Below are 18,660 nucleotides of genomic sequence, written 5' to 3' on the forward strand. Positions count from 1 at the left end.
TTCCTCCCCTCATTGTGTTCCTGGAGCCCCTAGAGAGTGGTTGCATCACCTGATGCTCCTGCTCTCTACGGGAGATCGTCGTGGGACACTCGTTTTAATTGGATTTCTGCGGATCAGGGAGTATAGTGTTTGTTTATTATTTTAATATTTTTTACAGATGACAATGGCTTCGGGGATCAAAGTGACAAGTGATGGTGAGTATGTACTCTATGTTATATGTACTGTATGTATGTTGTATGTATGTACTGTATGTGGCATGTCACATGAAGTCACATGTTGCATGTTGTCGCATGCTGCATGTCGTCGCATGGCGCATGTTGTCGCATGACGCATGTTGGCGCATGCTGCATGTCGTCGCATGTCATCACATGCTGCATGTCGTCGCATGGCGCATGTCGTCGCATGGCGTCGCATGGTGCATGTTGTCGCATGCTGCACGTTGGCGCATGTCGTCGCATGCTGCATGTCGTCGCATGGCGCATGTTGTCGCATGGCGCATGTTGTCGCGTGCTGCATGTTGTCGCATGGGCATGTCGTCGCATGGCGCATGTTGTCGCATGGCGCATGTTGTCGCATGCTGCACGTCGTCGCATGGTGCATGTTGTCGCATGGCGCATGTTGTCGCATGCTGCACGTCGTCGCATGGTGCATGTTGTCGCATGGTGCATGTTGGCGCATGTTGTCGCATGCTGCATGTTGTCCCATGGCGCATGTTGTCGCATGGCGCATGTTGTCGCATGCTGCACGTCGTCGCATGCTGCACGTCGTCGCATGGCGCATGTTCTGTATGTGTGTATGTACTGTATATGTGTTTTTTTTTTTTACATTCAACACATTAGCCGGATGATGGGACTACTACTGTCCCATCATTGGCTAATGTGTCACTCACTGTCACTGTAGCAGGTAGAGCCCGATGGGACTTGTAGTCCCATCGGACCATGCCTGCACAGAGACACTGGGGCTCTGCATGCCGGTATGTGCGGGCGGCGCCGGTACGTGCGGACCGTGGCTCTGCGTGCCAGCATGTGATGGCCGGCGCCGCCGCCCGCACATACCGGAACCGGCACCGGCACGCAGAGCCACGCACATCACATCGAGGATTCCCTGCCTAGCCCCGCCCCCAGCACATGCACAGCTCCGCCCGCCCCCCAGCACAGCCCCGCAGGCAGCGGGGCCGGGGCTCTGCATGCCGCGCCGGTATGTGCGGGCCGGGGCTGTGCGGGCCGGCGCTGCCCGCACATACCGGCGCCGGCCCGCACATACCGGAGCCGGCATGCAGAGCCCCGCACATCACATCGTGTATTCCCTGCCTAGCCCCGCCCCCAGCAAGTCCCGCCCGCCCCTAGCACAGCCCCGCAGGCAGCCCACAGCCCAGTCACTCTTGAGTGACTGCTGACTGTGCGGCTGGGACACGCCTGCTGCTGACGTCACGTCAATTTCCAGAGCCTGGAAATTGACGTGACGTCGGCGGAAATAAGCGGCGGCTGCAGCCTGGGGATCACGTGACCCGGACTCAGCCGCCGCTACAGCGCCGCTCACAGGCGAAAACGGCAACGGAAGGTAATCACACAATTCATCAGGGGCCCCGGGGGGATACATTGGGGGGTTAATTGAAAGTAGTGGACAACCCCTTTAAACATGAATACCCATTCTTAGTTTTGTGTGTCTGTGCTTGTAAAATTGTTCTTCAACCTTAGAGTAATGTAGCTTGATGAAATGAATATTACTGGCAAAATGGATGGACTGAGTGACCTAATAGAGGGCTCCTGGGAGCAGTGCATGATTCTATGCAGTACATATAATACGTAATGCATGGGGATGTACATCTGTAGCTAATGGTTTCTGTGAGAACAGGAGTAATGTTATATTGGCCCGTGGAACTACTGTATATCTGCACTTTATTCTCTATATCTATATGCTTAATCTAACATGTTCATAGACTATGTTCACATCAGCATTATGGCTTCTTTTCATAATGAAACCAAGCTTCTGGATCTGTTTAACAGCAGACAGAGACCCCCATATCTAGAGAGACCCCATTTCAGCATTATCTTTTGTGCAATGATGGACTCTGTACCCGAGACCCAAAAGCAGAAGTAAACAGATCCTTTCATGGGTCAATTTACGTCCAATCTTCCCTGCCAGGATGCTATTAGGCCTCATTTCAGACGTCAGTGATCCTTCATGACCATAAAAAAAGGTCTAAGTGTCATCAGGTTTTTTGAGCTGAGCTTCATCAGAGATTTTCTTATAATGAAAAATAATAAATAAATTACAAAGCTTCTCCAATACGTTGATTGTTAATCATGGATAGTAGATATGAGCAAATCTTTTCAGATTTGAATTCCCCTACTTTGTTGAATTTTCCCCAAGAATTCAATTCACGAAGAATAAGAAAGCTTGTAATTGCTCATAAAAATAAACATGGTGGAGAGAGAAAGAACTTTACAAACCATAAGAGCTTGCACATTACAGGTGAGAAAGAAAGTACCCCACTGACTATAAGAGCTTACTCCACGTGTGGGCAATTAATTTTCTTGAGGAACCACATGAGAGGCAGAGAGGCAATGACTGTTGTGAAGGGCCAAACCAATAGGCTGAAATAAATATTATCATTATAATTATAATAATTATAATAATTATATGACTTAATATTGAGCAGAATTAAGTGTGCTGACATCCCCCTACATATATATATGAGCCCTCACACAGTCCTCATATATTCCATAAGAGCCTACACATGGCCTCCTATATTCAGTATGAGCCCCCACATAGCCCCTCTATATACAGTATGATGTGCCACATAGCCCCCTGTACACAGTGTGAGCACATACATAGCCTCTCTATGTACAGTTACAGACTTCTATATAAGCCCCTATATACACTATAAGCCACCAAACAGCCCCCACATAGCCCTCTATAATACAGTATGAGCCCCACATAGCCTCCAATATACAGTACTAGCCTCCACATAGTCTCCTATACACAGTATATGGAAACATCCAACATACGTATGAAAAAAACAACACATACTCATCTCACTCCCATTTCCTAGGCACTCTGCTCCTGTCTCCGATGCGCTGACAATATAATGACGTCATCGCGTCTGCTTTCCCAGGCATACACGCTGATTGGTAACAGGAGGTTTCGAAGGCTCCATTCTCCACCAATGTATACACTACTGTCTGATTCCTAAGGCTGTGGATAGCAGTGACAGCATTAGGGAGTGAACTGGCAGCAGGCAAGGGCATGTTGCACCCCGTGGGTCACTGTTTCACCCCTTCAGCTGTCTCGGTCCGCAGGTCAGACTGGAACAACCAGAAGGCACATGTGGCTTGCGGGCTGCACTTTGCTTAGCTCTGGCTTCCACTCCACAGTAAAGGGAGGGCCCAGCTTATCATAAGAGCTTACAGCTTACAGGTGAGAGAGAGAGGACCCCACTGGCCATAAAAGCTTACACTCTACAGAAGAGAGGTAATGGTGCTGAGCAAGTTTTTTTTGTGGACACACGGATCTCATAAAAACATGGATATGTGACGGTCCCATAGAATGCATGCCCATCATAGTCTATGTGTGAAAAAAAAGGTAGAAAACATATATGATAACTGGACATCTGAGGGAGGCTTTAGAAACATATAGGTACTGATTCATCATTGCATTTCCATTAGATTTTAGTTGTGAATACCGCTCAATTAGTGATTTTGTGATTTGCAAAAAATTCATTAAACGAGTTACCGTATATACTCGAGTATAAGCCGAGATTTTCAGCCCAAATTTTTGGGCTGAAAGTGCCCCCTCGGCTTATACTCGAGTCACGGTCGGCGGGTGAGGGGGAGAGGGCGCCCGAGGCATACTTACCTAGTCCCGGCGATCCTGACGCTCCCCCTCCCCGTCCCACGGTCTCCGGGTGCAGCAGCTCTTCCCCTGTACAGCGGTCACATGGGACCGCTCATTAGAGAAATGAATAGGCTGCTCCACCTCCATAGGGGCGGAGCCGCGTATTCATTTCTCTAATCAGCGGTGCCGGTGACCGCTGACAGAGGAAGAGGCTGCGGCACCGAAGACCAGCTGTCCGGGGGAAGGAGCGGGACGCCGGGACCAGGTAAGTATTACATATTCACCTGTCCTCGTTCCACACGCTGGGCATCGCGCCATCTTCCCGGCGTCTCTCCTCACTGACTGTTCAGGTCAGAGGGCGCGATGACACATATAGTGTGCATGCCGCCCTCTGCCTGATCAGTCAGTGCAGGGAAACGCCGGGAAGATGGCGCCCAGGAGCTGCAAGCAAGAGAGGTGAGTATGTGTTTTATTATTTTTATTGCAGCAGCAGCACAGCTTTGGGGCAATAATGGACGGTGCAGAGCACTATATGGCACAGCTATGGGGCAACGGTGCAGAGCACTATATGGCACAGCTATGGGGCAACGGTGCAGAGCACTATATGGCACAGCTATGGGGCAACGGTGCAGAGCACTATATGGCACAGCTATGGGGCAACGGTGCAGAGCACTATATGGCACAGCTATGGGGCAATAATGGACGGTGCAGAGCACTATATGGCACAGCTATGGGGCAACGGTGCAGAGCACTGTATGGCACAGCTATGGGGCAACGGTGCAGAGCACTATATGGCACAGCTATGGGGCAACGGTGCAGAGCACTATATGGCACAGCTATGGGGCAATAATGGTGCAGAGCACTATATGGCACAGCTATGGGGCAATAATGGACGGTGCAGAGCACTATATGGCACAGCTATGGGGCAATAATGGTGCAGAGCACTGTATGGCACAGCTATGGGGCAATAATGGTGCAGAGCACTGTATGGCACAGCTATGGGGCAATAATGGTGCAGAGCACTATATGGCACAGCTATGGGACAATAATGGTGCAGAGCACTGTATGGCACATCTATGGGGCAATTATGAACGGTGCAGAGCACTATATGGCACAGCTATGGGGCAATTATGAACGGTGCAGAGCACTATATGGCTCAGCTATGGGGCCATAATGAACGGTACGGAGCATCTATTTTTATTTTTGAAATTCACCGGTAGCTGCTGCATTTTCCACCCTAGGCTTATACTCGAGTCAATAAGTTTTCCCAGTTTTTTGTGGCAAAATTAGGGGGGTCGGCTTATACTCGGGTCGGCTTATACTCGAGTATATACGGTATATATTTTTTAAGTTGTCTTTTTTTGTTTCAGTTAATTTTCTGATTTTACAGTACGGTTTTTCCAGATGTTTATAGGAGTGAAGCAACGTTTCTGCCCAAAAGGGCCTTTTTCTAGCCAGAAGTACAATAAAAATTACAGCAATATAATTATCTATCCTGAGTACAAATGAGTGGATCGATCAGCAGACTATGCAGTTCTAGCCGATTCTTCCGAAATTTGTAATTTCACGTGAATTGGAATATTTTGAGATTCAATTTGTGGTTCACAAGAAACAAAAATTGACCAACACCATCTTCCACACTGCTGAAGCATCAGAGAGTGGACTAATGTAATTTTGCTTTGCCATGCGAGCTTTCCCATAGTTCGCTGCAGCTGTGACATTGGTGGTCAGTTCCTGGGCTGTTACAGATTGCCAGAACCCAGTTGACCACAGTTTATACAACAGAGTCATTTTCTACCTCCATAGTTACTGTTTAAGTCTTTCTCCTGTAGCGTGTAAGCTCTTAGGGTATGTGTCCACGTTCAGGATTGCATCAGGATTTGGTCAGGATTTTCCATCAGTATTTGTAAGCCAAAACCAGGAGTGGGTGATAAATGCAGAAGTGGTGCATATGTTTCTATTATACTTTTCCTCGAATTGTTCCACTCCTGGTTTTGGCTTACAAATACTGATGGAAAATCCTGACCAAATCCTGATGCAATCCTGAACGTGGACACATACCCTTATGGTCAGTGGGATCCTTTCTCACTCTTTCTCTCTTCTACCACACATGTATTTTCTGAGCAATTCCAAGCTTTCCAGTAATGACATTTGTGTGAATTTCTCTGCAAATCATATTTTTTTAGAAAATTTGGCTAAGTTGCAAATTTCACAAGATCCACTTAATTCTGAGATAAAAATAAAAAGTATAAATATGAGAGCAGATTGAATAATGAACCATGTAGTTTTCTTGTGCAATTTTTTTTTTTATTCTTGTAAAAGGGTCAGTTTTATGTGTGGGGCCTATCGCTGTTAACTTGGTACCTCACTCAGAGATTTAGGCTGGGGTCACACTGCGTTATGGCAGCCCATTAGACGGACTGGTCCGTTAACACCTATTATCGGGCGCATTGCCAACGCATGCCATAATCGACATGCGCTAGCGATGTGCCATCATTCAGTGACGGAGCCTCAGATGCGGGCTGCAGCAGATGATTCATCTGTGCTAGCGGTATAGCATAACGCGATGGCGTGTATGCTATAGCGTTAACGCAGCCCGTCAACACTATGTGTTGAACTGGCTGCTTTAACACAGTATGAACCTGGCCTTACAAAGACACAGCAAAATTTTACTGAAACAGACATTTGCTCAGGATAAGGCAACTGGCATAATGTTTCTCACAGATTTTGTGAGTTATATACAGAATAAAGTTGAGGTACAATTCTTGGTGATCAGTTTCCATAGGAGTAACAATTGGATTGCTTTTGTTTCCTCTCACTGGATATGAACTATATGTTGGAATTAAATAATGGAAGTAATGTATAGTATTTCCCAACATATAACTCCGATGGAAGCATCCAACATGAGCTGTAGTATTGTCATACAGTAACATATGTCAATCTTAGGCTTCCATGTTAAAAAGCAAAAGCAAAAAAAAAATGGTGAAAGGGGTTGTCTCATGTTGCTGAAGAGTAGTGCCTTGCTCTTCTGCATCCCAGCTTTTTGCTTGCTGGGGAAGAGGGAGAGTTCCTGGTTGGTTGATTGACAGTTTGGGCCAGCAACATTTTCACAATGACGTCTTGATTGGTACACTCGCAAACGCTGCATACAGATGGAAATTTTCCTCCACTGCACTGATGGAGCACAGTTGTACTAAAGCCATCCTCAGTGCAGTTGTCAGCCACTGGACTCCTTTGATAGACTCCAGTGTGACAGGTAACCTAGCCAATGTGTAATAAACAATAGAATTAAAATTTCCTCCTTAATAGAGAAAAAAATAAACTGAGTAAATTGCAATGTTACTTGTTTTAATAAATATTTTGCAATTCTACCCATTTAAGATGAGGAGACAATGCCTTTTAACTGAATGCCTCTGGACGGTATACTACACTGTTACATGTAATGTAGAACATAGGGTATAAATCTGGCATTCGTGCTAGGAGCTTTTTAAAGTTTTTTTCTTCCATTTTTTTCATGTCATGTAGATGCTGTTTACAAACAGGATACACAGTAAGTGTGAAGGATTTTCAGCAGACAAATGGCGCAGCAAAATTTGTAGTAAAATTGTGATAGTTGGGAAAGAGCAAAGATGAATATTTGCATTTAGCTTTTACGTTTCCTTCGAAGATTTTCTCACAAATATTTTATCTAAATTTATATCCTCGAACTGATAAATAAAATTATTTGCAAACATTTTAGGCTACGTTCACATTTGCGGTCAGGGCCGCAGCGTCGGGCGCCGCAGCGGCGCCGCATGCGTCATGCGCCCCTATACTTAACATGGGGGCGCATGGACATGCGTTGTGCTGCGTTTTGCGCCGCATGGCCGCAAGCGTTGGACGCAAGAAACGCTTCAAGTTGCATTTTTTTTGCGTCCAACTTGCGGGCAAAAACGACGCATGCGGCGCAAAACGCAGCGTTTTAGCGTGCGTTTTGCCGCGTTTTTGTTTGCGTTGTGCGCTGCGGCGCCGACGCTGCGGCGCACAACGCAAATGTGAACGTAGCCTTATTCATTCTTTTCGCTCACTGAAAATGGTATGACAGGTGTTGGATTCTTTCGAGGTGTAAAGGATGACTAGTTTGGTGAGAAATGCAAATATGTTGCAGCCATGTAAGCAAGCAACAGTATTTTCGTTCTTCCAAGTTATATAATAATACATCTAAAATTGTGAAGTTAAACTACTGGATTTTTCAAAAATCTGTTCATGTCCTATAGCACTCAGTAATTCCAAAGGCTATGATTGTATATTACATTACTGTGCTCACTGACTAATCCATCTATGGCCATTCACCAAAATTATCTCCATTTACCTCATTTTGCACATGTTCTTGGCATTACCTAAAGATCTTATCCAAGCTTCCTTTTTTTCTCGAATGTGGTTAACAACTCCAATTTCTTACTAAAAAATTTATCAAAGTATCACGTCACATAAGCAAAACTCTTTACAGACTGCAATACACATCACAAGTACTGTGTGGCCACACAGAGACACATACAATCATGAGAAAAACTAAGTATGTCCTCTTTGAATTCTTTACTTATGAGGACATAATAAAAATAAAAACATTTGGTCCTTAGAAGGTCTTACAATTTGATAAATACAAACTCAAATGAATACCAATACATGACAAAGTATAATGTGTCAATATGTATTCCAGAAAAATTAAGCCAATATGTAGAAGCAGTGTTTGCAAAATTAAGTACACCCTTATTTACTGAAGAAGATTTAAGAGGGTAGGTAGCGGCCAGCTGCTGCTAAATAAATGCCCTTGATTAATAGCTCATCAGCACGTATGACCACATCTATAAAAGCAGAAGTTTGGGCACTTTGCTGACCTGGAACATTCAAGAGTATATTAAATCAATGCCAAGGAGTTAAAGGCATCAATAACTTAGAAAAACAATGGTTTCTGCACATTAATATTTAAACAGGTATAATACATTTTCAAACAATTTGGAGTCAATCATTTAACAGTGAGAAACATTATTCGCAAGTGGAAAACATTCAAGACAGATGACAATCTTTCCAGGAGTGGACGTCCCAGCAAATTCACGAAATTCATCCAAAGTGAGATCATGCAAAGCTCATAGAAATAGCAAAAAAAAATCCAAGAATTGCAGCTCAGACTCTAAAGGCTTCAGTATGTAAAATGTTCAAATTCATTTCAATATAATTAGAAAAGATTGACTAGTTTAGAAGGGTTGCCAGGAGAAAGCCTTTTCTTTTTGAAAATAACATGGCAGCAAGGCTAAAGTTTGTAAAGTTGTATCAGTACAAACCCTACCACATCTGTGACAATTTCCTTTGGACAGACAGGATCAAAGAAGAAGACATTTGTCCTTAATGTTCTGTTCCACATTTCTCAAAGCGCAAACACAGCATACCAGCACAAACATGGACTTTTGAGCTTCTGCAGAGCTGGCTAGAAGAAATAAAGGACAGGAAGTATTATTGTGTGGGGAGTAAAACTTTTGCAGATCAATGAGAGGAGGACTAGAGAGGAACTGTGAATACTTTGTGCATGAAAGGAAAAGTGTCACGCAACATGTAGGAAAGGCTAAGTGCAACACGAAGGGATAAGGGGAAGGGGGGCCCAACTCTAGAGAAGCTGGGAGTCGAGACCCCTAGGCAGCTCCAATGTCACCCTGTCTTCCCTAAGAGACTCTAAATAGGTTCTGCACCAATCGCCAAGCAGGATACCTAATACCTGCCGGACCCTAGTGGTAAGCCCTGCTTAGGGAAGTAAGGGGTGGACGCTGGTCCAACCACACTAACACTAGGACAGCTAGGATACATGAAACAAGGGAGACACTAAGCTTGAGTAGACTCAGAGAGAAACACCAATGTCCTTTAAACTCCAAAGAGGACAATAGCCGACTGCTACGGCTCCAAGCCTCAACTGAGAAATGCAAATGGAAATATCACCTGCAACTCCCAGCAGGAAGTTGGGAGTTATAAACACCCATATCCAGGTGTGACCATTAGAGATGGTGGAGATGGCCACTGGGTCCTAGCATCAGAAGGACCAGGCAGAAGTCTGCAAAGCAAATTGCTGAAACCTTCTGCAGAGAGATGCAGTGCAATGGTCTGCAGCCTCTGACAGATCCATGACAGAAACCCACAGTACTATCTGTTCTGTATGCAGTACCTCACATCCAGCAGATGAAAAGTCCCAACCCCACCTCCTGTCATCCATGTCTGCTTATCTGTTAATTAGGATAGATCTCATTTGACAACGAGCAATGATCAGTAAAATTAAGAGGAGGGAGACATATTGGCTTTCGATTCATCAATTTTTATCTTGTAGTGTTTGTTGCTGTTTTTGCATTTTTCAAAATGGTGCATGTGATTCATAGATTTAATGCAAAGTCAAAAATGGTCTTTTTTCCGGTCTCAAATTGTTTTTGTGACATTTTGGCATCAAAAGTTGAACATTTTGCAAAAATGGCGCAAAAAATTAGTCAAAATACTGGCATACTCAAAAATACACCTAGCGGACTAGAGTAAAGTTGTGCCAAATTTTGCACATATTTTAAAAGTCACAAAGCGGTTAAAAAAACAAACATACAAACATAAATAAAATAGACTTAAAAAATGGGCAAATAGAATAATGAATTGGGATCCAAAAACAAAGTCACAAAATATACAAAACTAGACAAAAAATAGGTGCCAAAGCAATGATGAATCAGGGCCCTAGTGGCCAGGACATTATTACAAGGGTAATTTAATATTTTCTACAAATGATATTGCTATTTAATACACTGACTATTAAATGAAGATAATTTTAGTTAGACCACCACCCCAACCTTTTTTTATTTCAGCGCTGCTGTGGTTTTAATCCATGTTCTCTGTCCCTCATAATATCTACTGGCCGCCATCTTCTGCTCTTCCTAGCCATGTAAGATACCCAAGCGAAGTAGTTATGGATGAGCTTCTTTTCCCATTTGTTCTGACACGATACAGGCAACACGTGTCCATATCCCGGTATACTGCTGTTTGTGGAGTGTGTCACACTTAATTCATGGGCATAGGCCTCCATTGAAGCCAGGCTTTCCTCTTATGGAGCCTCAGCAGTATTAACTCAACGAGACATGGATTGCATAAAGACAATAAAACTTTTACTTGACAAAAAATGACAGTCTTAACAAACAGGCCTACAGGATAAGGCCCAACAAGTTGTCATCTTTACCACAGGTACCGGACACAAATTCATCCTTGGTTATTGGTATGAGTAGAGTATCCCTCTTGCTTTCTTCCCTGGCACTAGGAATTCTTCTCTACTTGTAGCAGTATATTCGAATTCCATCTCACTCTGCCTCTGAGAGCTTGAGTCCAATATCACCTGCAGATTCGCAGGAAGAGTGTACCCCCTTGCCCCGACATTTATCTTGAGTTCTCAGGCCAGCAAAGGGATTCATGTGGAGGTGATCTCTGACAATCCACTGCCCCTTGTTATAACAAGGAAACATATCAGGTACAAAGCATTATTCATATTCTACACCACAGTAGCATTGTTGTAATTTTGTGGCTCTGATATGAAGCTGTCTGCAGCCCTCGTGCACATAAAAAAATATTTTTTTCTGATGCAAAACGTGATACAGCCTGCTGTATTTCACATTGTCATTTTGTGGAGGTGATATGAAGCTGTCAGCAGACCTCACGAACATTAAAATATATATTTTTTCTGTTGCTAAACGTGATACAGCCAGCTATATCCATTCATATTGTGGCATTGAAATTGTTCTGTGTGCAGAGCTGTGCACATTAAAATTTTAACTGCATGTTTGGCATCCAATTTCTCACAGGCATCTTTTCTGCTTAGTTTGAGACACAAATCAGTTACACCTATCTTCTGACGAACATCCAATGTTTTCTGATAATTGGTGCTGGGAAAACGACTAACCATTTGTTAGGTGTCGAGTTCTGCCGCTGCACAGGGGGAATCTCGAACCATGTCTGCTGCGGTCTCCCATTCTCCTCCAGCTGTTGTGGAACCTGCTCAGTGGAGACATCGGTCCCAGCGTCTGGCTCAGCCTGATACTGTGCGAATGGTTTCTGTTGCCTTTCCAGGTTCTGCCCTTGTAGCCAGCACTGGTCAGCGGTGAGCAGGCTTTTCTGGGACTAAGTCCTGCTTTTCACACTCTGAGCATGCCCACGGGAGGACCTCTCATTGGAGGTCGGGGCTCACATGCTCAGGCCCTGTTGCAGCTCCTATTGGTCCACCAGGAAGGTCCTGTAGAGCTGCAACTACAAAAGGTTCGCATGGCCGAACAGCCATGCGCTAGTATCAAATGTGTTTGGCTTATGCCAGTGGATACTATACCACTCTATACATATGTGGTGTGAGGCTGTAGCTTTGGAACTGTACACTCAGGCAGGCAGCTAGCGTCAGTGGGGGCAATTAGCCTTGGCTTAGCATCTGGTTCGTTCATGTGTGCGGTTAGCACAGAAGAGATCCAGAGCAAGCACAACCCTTAGTTAGGGTAATAGTTTTGTGTACAGCGCGACTCTGTGAGTCAGCAGAGATTGCTTTCAGTTCACACGGGGTGAAGCTTAACCCATGTGTGAGCTCAGAGGTTATCCACCGTTACTTTGCAGCAGATATCTCTGCACGATGGACCCCGGGCTGCGAACGCACCTTGTAGCAACCTATCTATTATTGCGGCATTCCGCTAGTCCTAACAGTATACTAGCGCCAGGGTCTGGCTAAGTAATGGCGGACAAACAGTGATTACAGGGGTACATCCAGCAGCTGGAGGGCAGGTTGGCGGCTTTCGAGTTTGCAACCTCAGCTGTGGATGTTACCGCAATAGCTGTTCAGGCTGCTAGCGTGGCTGCAGCAACTTTAACCACTGCCACCCCTGTTCCGACCTTATCCCACCTTCTGCTGCCAGAGAAATACTCTGGTGACAGTAAATCATGAAGGGGTTTCCTGAGCCAGTGCGGTGTACACCTCAAGCTCCTGGCTGCACATTTTCTTACAGAGTGTGCAAAGGTGAGATTCATTATTTCTCTTCTGTCGGACAGGGCGTTGAAGTGGGCTACGCCGCTGTGGGAGTGCGAAGATCATGTGGTGCAGAGTGCCCCTCAGTTTTTGAGCACTCTGAAACAAGTCTTTTTAGGACCTCGAGTCACCCATGATGTGGCGCTCCAACTGCTGGCATTGACTCAGGGTTCGTCCATGGTCAGCCATTTTGCCGTCCACTTTCAGACTTTAGCATCCGAGCTGGAGTAACCAGATAGAGCCCTCATGCCGGTATTTTGGAGTGGGCTGGCTGACCATGTGAAGGATGCTTTGGCCACTAGGGAGATTCTCGCCACACTGGAGGAGCTCATAGCAGTATCAACTCACATTGACCTTCGTTTTAACGAGCGAAGGTTGGAGCGAGCCCAGTGTAGGCAGAGGTTTTGGCTGGCTCCCACCTTCGCCAAACCTCTGGAATCTTCGGTCCAGGCATCCGAGTCACATGAGGCCATGGAGGTGTCATGAGCGGGATCTAAGTCCCGGACCACCAGTGCACTTAAGGTCTGTCATGTTTGCCGCCAGTCAGGACACCTGCCTACAGATGTTCTCAGTGGTCAGGAAAACATCAGCGTCTAGTGGTAGTTGGAGGAGGTACACTAGACACGGCAACATTTTCCTCCAAATTGTCCTTCAAGGGGACAATTACCATAGGCCCATCCACTCTTATGGTAGAGCTCTGCGTGGACTCCGGGGTGGAGGGCAATTTCATGTCATCTGCTTTCGCCCAACGACACGCAATACCCCTGGTGATGCTCGCCAAACCTGTGACTGTTCGACTGGTAAATGGGTCAACACAACCCTCACAGATTACACAGCAAACCATTCCATTCTTCACTCTTTCCATGTCTCCATCTCATCAGGAGATTATTTCCCTACTAGTCATTCCCGAGGGAATTGATGAGGTCTTGTTGGGGATACCATGGCTATGCTACCACTCTCCTCATATAGAGTGGTCCTCAGGGAGTAAATCCTGTGAGGGTAGATGTCAGAGGGAGTGCGTTCAGGTTGCTACAACTGAGGTACCAGCAGATCTTTCTTCTCTCCCCAAGCACTATTGGCTCTATGCGGATGTGTTCTCCAAAAGGGCTGCAGAGACCCTTCCACCTCACCGCCCCTATGACTGTCCTATTGACCTTGTGCCTGGTGCAGAGCCTCCCCGGGGTCGAGTCTGTCAGTTATCTCTTCCGCATATGGAGGCAATGTCCCAGTACATCCGAGAAAATCTGGCAAGAGGATTCATTAGAAAGTCAGTGTCACCTGCAGGGGCAGGGCTCTTCTTCGTGCAGAAGAAGAGTGGAGAACTACATCCATGCATAGACTACAGGGGTCTTAACGCCATCACCGTTAAGAATAAGCACCCACTACCCCTGATATCTGAGCTCTTTGATAGGCTACGGGGAGCAAGGGTATTTACTAAATTAGATCTGCGGGGTGCTTACAACCTGATTCTCATCCGTTAGGGGGACAAATGGAAGACGGCTTTTAACACCTGGGATGTGCACTATGAATATCTGGTGCTGCCCTTCGGGCTCTGTAATGCCCCAGCCATCTTCTAAGACTTTGTGAATGACATCTTCTGGGATATGTTCACCACCTCGGTCGTGGTCTATCTGGATGATATTCTCATCAACTCTCCAGATATTGACTCCCACCGGAGAGATGTTTGCAAAGTCTTCGACCTCTTATATGCAAACTCCCTCAATGCCAAGTTGGAGAAATGTGTGTTTGAGCAGGAGTCCTTACCTTTCCTTGGCTATATCATCTCTGCCCAGGCTATGGATCCTGCCAAGCTACAAGCAGTGATGGACTGGCAGGAACCTCATTCTCTTAAAGTGGTGCAGCGCTTTATGGGGTTCATTAACTACTATCACCAGTTCATTCCCCACTTCTCAACTTTGGTAGCTCCCTTTGTTGCCCTCACCAAGAAGGGAGCAAATCCCAAATTGTGGTCGGAGGAGGTCTCCAAGGCCTTTCTTGCTATTAAGTCACACTTCACTAGCGCTCCCAACCTACATCGCCCCGATGTTGATAAGCCGTTTATAATGGAGGTGGATGCCTCATCCGTTAATGCTGGAGCAGTCCTCTTCCAAAAAGATGCTCAAGGTTGGAAGCATCCTTGCTTCTTCTTTTCCAAGACCTTCTCACCAGCAGAGAAGAATTATTCCATCGGAGACAGGGAGTTGCTAGCTATGAAGTTGGCTTTCTCAGAGTGGAGACACCTCCTGGAGGGGGCTCGCTTTCCCTTCCAGGTTTTTACAGACCACAAAAATTTGGTGTACTTACAGACAGCCCAGCTGCTAAATTCTCTCCAGGCCAGATGGTCCCTGTTCTTCTCCCGGTTCAATTTCACCCTCCATTTTCTCTCCAGGGAGAAGAACATTTGTTCCGACACTCTCTTCTGCTCCGTAGTGTCATCAGAGGAGGAGGAGCCTCGGCTTATTGTCCCTTCTGAGAACCGTGGCTCAGGTTTCGCTAGAGTCTGTGCCCCCGGGCAAAACGTTTGTACCATCAAGTTTGCGACCGGAGGTTCTCTCTTGGGCTCATTGGTCCAGGGTGGGTGGACATTTTGGGACCAAGAGGACATTTGAGCTTCTGGCGAGGACATACTGGTGGCCGCATGTGGCTCGTGACGTCGGGGATTATATTTGGGCATTTGTCTCCTGTGCCAAGAATCGGTCTCCTCAGCAATGGCCTGCTGGGCTACTTTACCCCCTGCCGGTGTGCTGCATTGTTCTCACGCAATTGCAGTCTCTGATATCTTTAGTGGTGCTTCTGTGCATGTTGTTGCTGTTGCTGGAGATGTTAATTAATTTGTGGAAATGTAAAAAGTGCTGCTTGGGTGTCCATCTGCTGGATTGGGTATATTGGAAGACCTGTCGGTCCCTATTATAATATTTCTACTGTGGTAAAATTGATGCCACTTTGTTAGTGTCTGCCACTAATTATTGGAAATGTGAACAGTGTAGTGGAAGACTTGTCAGTCCCTATTGGAAAATATTTCTATCATGGTGAAATTGATGTCACTTTGTTGGCATCTGACAATAATATTTTGTAAGGCTGGTTTCAGACTTGCATATGGGAATGCTGCAGATGGCAGCATACTTCCTCCCTGAAACCACACTTATGCTCCGCCTACGCTCCAGCTACACCTCCTTGCATCCTGAGGTGCCTTGCGTACCTATCTTTAACATTGGGTACGCAGGGGCATATGCTGTATGCGGATGCCTCCACATGCGCCGTTTACGCATACAACGTACGTCCCTGTGTACCCAATGTTAAAGATAGGTATGCAGGCACCGCAGGACGCAAGGAGGCGTAGGCAGAGCGTAGGCGGAGCATAGGCATGGTTTCAGGGAGGAAGTATGCTGCCATCCGCAGCACTCCCGTACACAAGTCTAAAACCAGAGAATCAAGAAGGGTCACGTACATTTTTGATTAAAAAACGGATTACGTGCAATAGTAGATACGTGATTTACTATGCGATATGCCCATGTCGGAAAATCTATGTGGGCATGACCACTAGACCGCTAAAAATTAGGATTCGGGAGCACATTCTGGGTATTGTGGCGGCGGCAACAGCAGAAGATATTACAGCATTAAAAACGATCCCACGGCACTTTAGACAATACCACGGTTGTAATGGGGATCTACTTAGATGTAAGGGGATCGATATGCTGGATATGGATATTCGGGGAGGAAATATGACGAAGAGGCTAGCCCAATTAGAGTCCAGGTGGATATGGACGTTGGGAACAGTCCATCCATCTGGACTCAATGAATATATTAGCTATGCTCCATTCCTGTAACTGCTGCCCAAATGTATAATCCCACGTGTTACTACTGCCCATTATTGCAGTTTTATGTGTGTGTTTTTAATTGTTATCTTTATTTCTATTTTTATTTTTATTTCTAGTTGTTTCGTTTCATATATATGGTGTTCCAACCAGCAAGTGTATGGAATAACAATGGAGAGAACAAAGTGATCTGGAAGATATGCCATCTTTATATATCCCTTTTGTTGTAAAGCTTACAATGCATGTTTTCTAATTACTACATCTGTGTTACTTTGTTTCTGGGATTCCTTTGTATGTATTATACTTGCCGTATGGTAATTTATTCCTGTGTTGTTATATTAGTCACATTGGGGGCGTGTATGCGTACGGATTGCCTCTTTGTTCCTGCCCCTGACGCGTGTGTTGTCCACTTGCTGCCACGCCTGTTGGCTCTCGGCGTCTGTAGTGAGAAGGAGGTGCTCCACCTCTCTGTGACGCCGATGCCAGCTGGCGTTGTTGTTGACTGGGCAACAGCACGCGTCACTTCCGGGGGCGTGGTACGTCACTTCCGGTTGCGCGGCTTTCTGCAGCAGCCGGCAACTATAAAATCTGGGGACAGCGTGTATATGGTGCGGCCCCTTGAAAAAGGAGACCGAAACGCGCGTCGGGGCGCACGTGGCACCACGGGTATTGGTGATACCTGCACCGCACTTTATATAGGTAATTTTACCGGACATTTATTATTATATTATGGTGTTCTCCAGCTTAGCTGGATATGGTGTGTAGGGATAATATGTTGCACTTAGGGCGCTTCATCCAGGGGGGTATTAGTATTTGAGCAGTCTTTTGTACCTTTCTACTGTTTGTGTCCATCCCTGGATACGCTTTGATTATTTACATATGTGCCATCTACTCTTTGCCATATGAATCCCGTGGCTATGCATTGTTATGGGTGTTAGTATGTAGTGGGTGTGTTTGTGCCCCCCTTCTTTGTACACCATGGTTATATGCCTGTAATTTTAGCTCTTTAATAAACTTTGTGCTTTTTACAAGATTATATGGCCTTTTGATCATCGTTTTTTGGTTTTCTTTATATGATAGTTGGTGATAGGCTTCCAGTCCTATTATTGATAACATGGTATAGTTACACTTTATATATTTATGAATTAACATCAGGTTGTTATATTTACCATGTTGTGTTGTCATATTTATCTCTATACAAGTCTAAAACCAGCCTAAATCTGTAGACTACAGGTTGGAACTCCTTCATGTCTATTGCCTTTAGCAGTAGGCCTCCGATACTGGCAGTCCTCCACTCTCTTTGAGTCAATTACCCTTGTTACTATCCTTACATGTTACTGGATGTTGTAGTTTTTAGGATGCTGCATTGTTCTCGCGTAACTGCAGTCGCTGATATCTTTAGTGGGGCTTCTTTGCTTGTTACTGCTGGAGATGCTAACTGATTTGTGGGAATGGGAACAGTCCTTGGGTGTCCATCTGCTGGGTTGGTTGTTTTGGAAGACCTGTTGGTCCCTATTATACTATTTCTATTGTGGTAAAATTGATGACACTAATTTTTGGAAATGTGAACACTTCTGGTTGGGTGTCCATCTGCTGGGTTGGGTGTAGTGGAAGGCTTGTCGGTCCCTATTAGACTATTTCTACTGTAGTAAAATTGATGTCACAGTGTTGGTGTCTGGCAATAATTTTTTCTAAATGTGTAGACTTGTGATTGGGTCTCCTTCATGCATGTTGCCTCTAGCAGTAGGCCTCCAATACCGGCAGTCCTCCACTCTCTTTGAGTCAACTACCCATGTTATTATCCTTACATTTTTCTGACAATAGTAATCTATGAAACTAATATGTGTGCCACCTGAGTGTGGCTGAGTATCAATTTCAATTTTTTGTTTTGTTTTCTCACTTATATAGCGCCAATAATTCAATCTCACTGTCACCATTGGGACTCACAATCTAAATTTACTA

This window comes from Ranitomeya variabilis, chromosome 5 (assembly GCF_051348905.1).
Source record: "Ranitomeya variabilis isolate aRanVar5 chromosome 5, aRanVar5.hap1, whole genome shotgun sequence".
NCBI lineage: Eukaryota > Metazoa > Chordata > Amphibia > Anura > Dendrobatidae > Ranitomeya > Ranitomeya variabilis.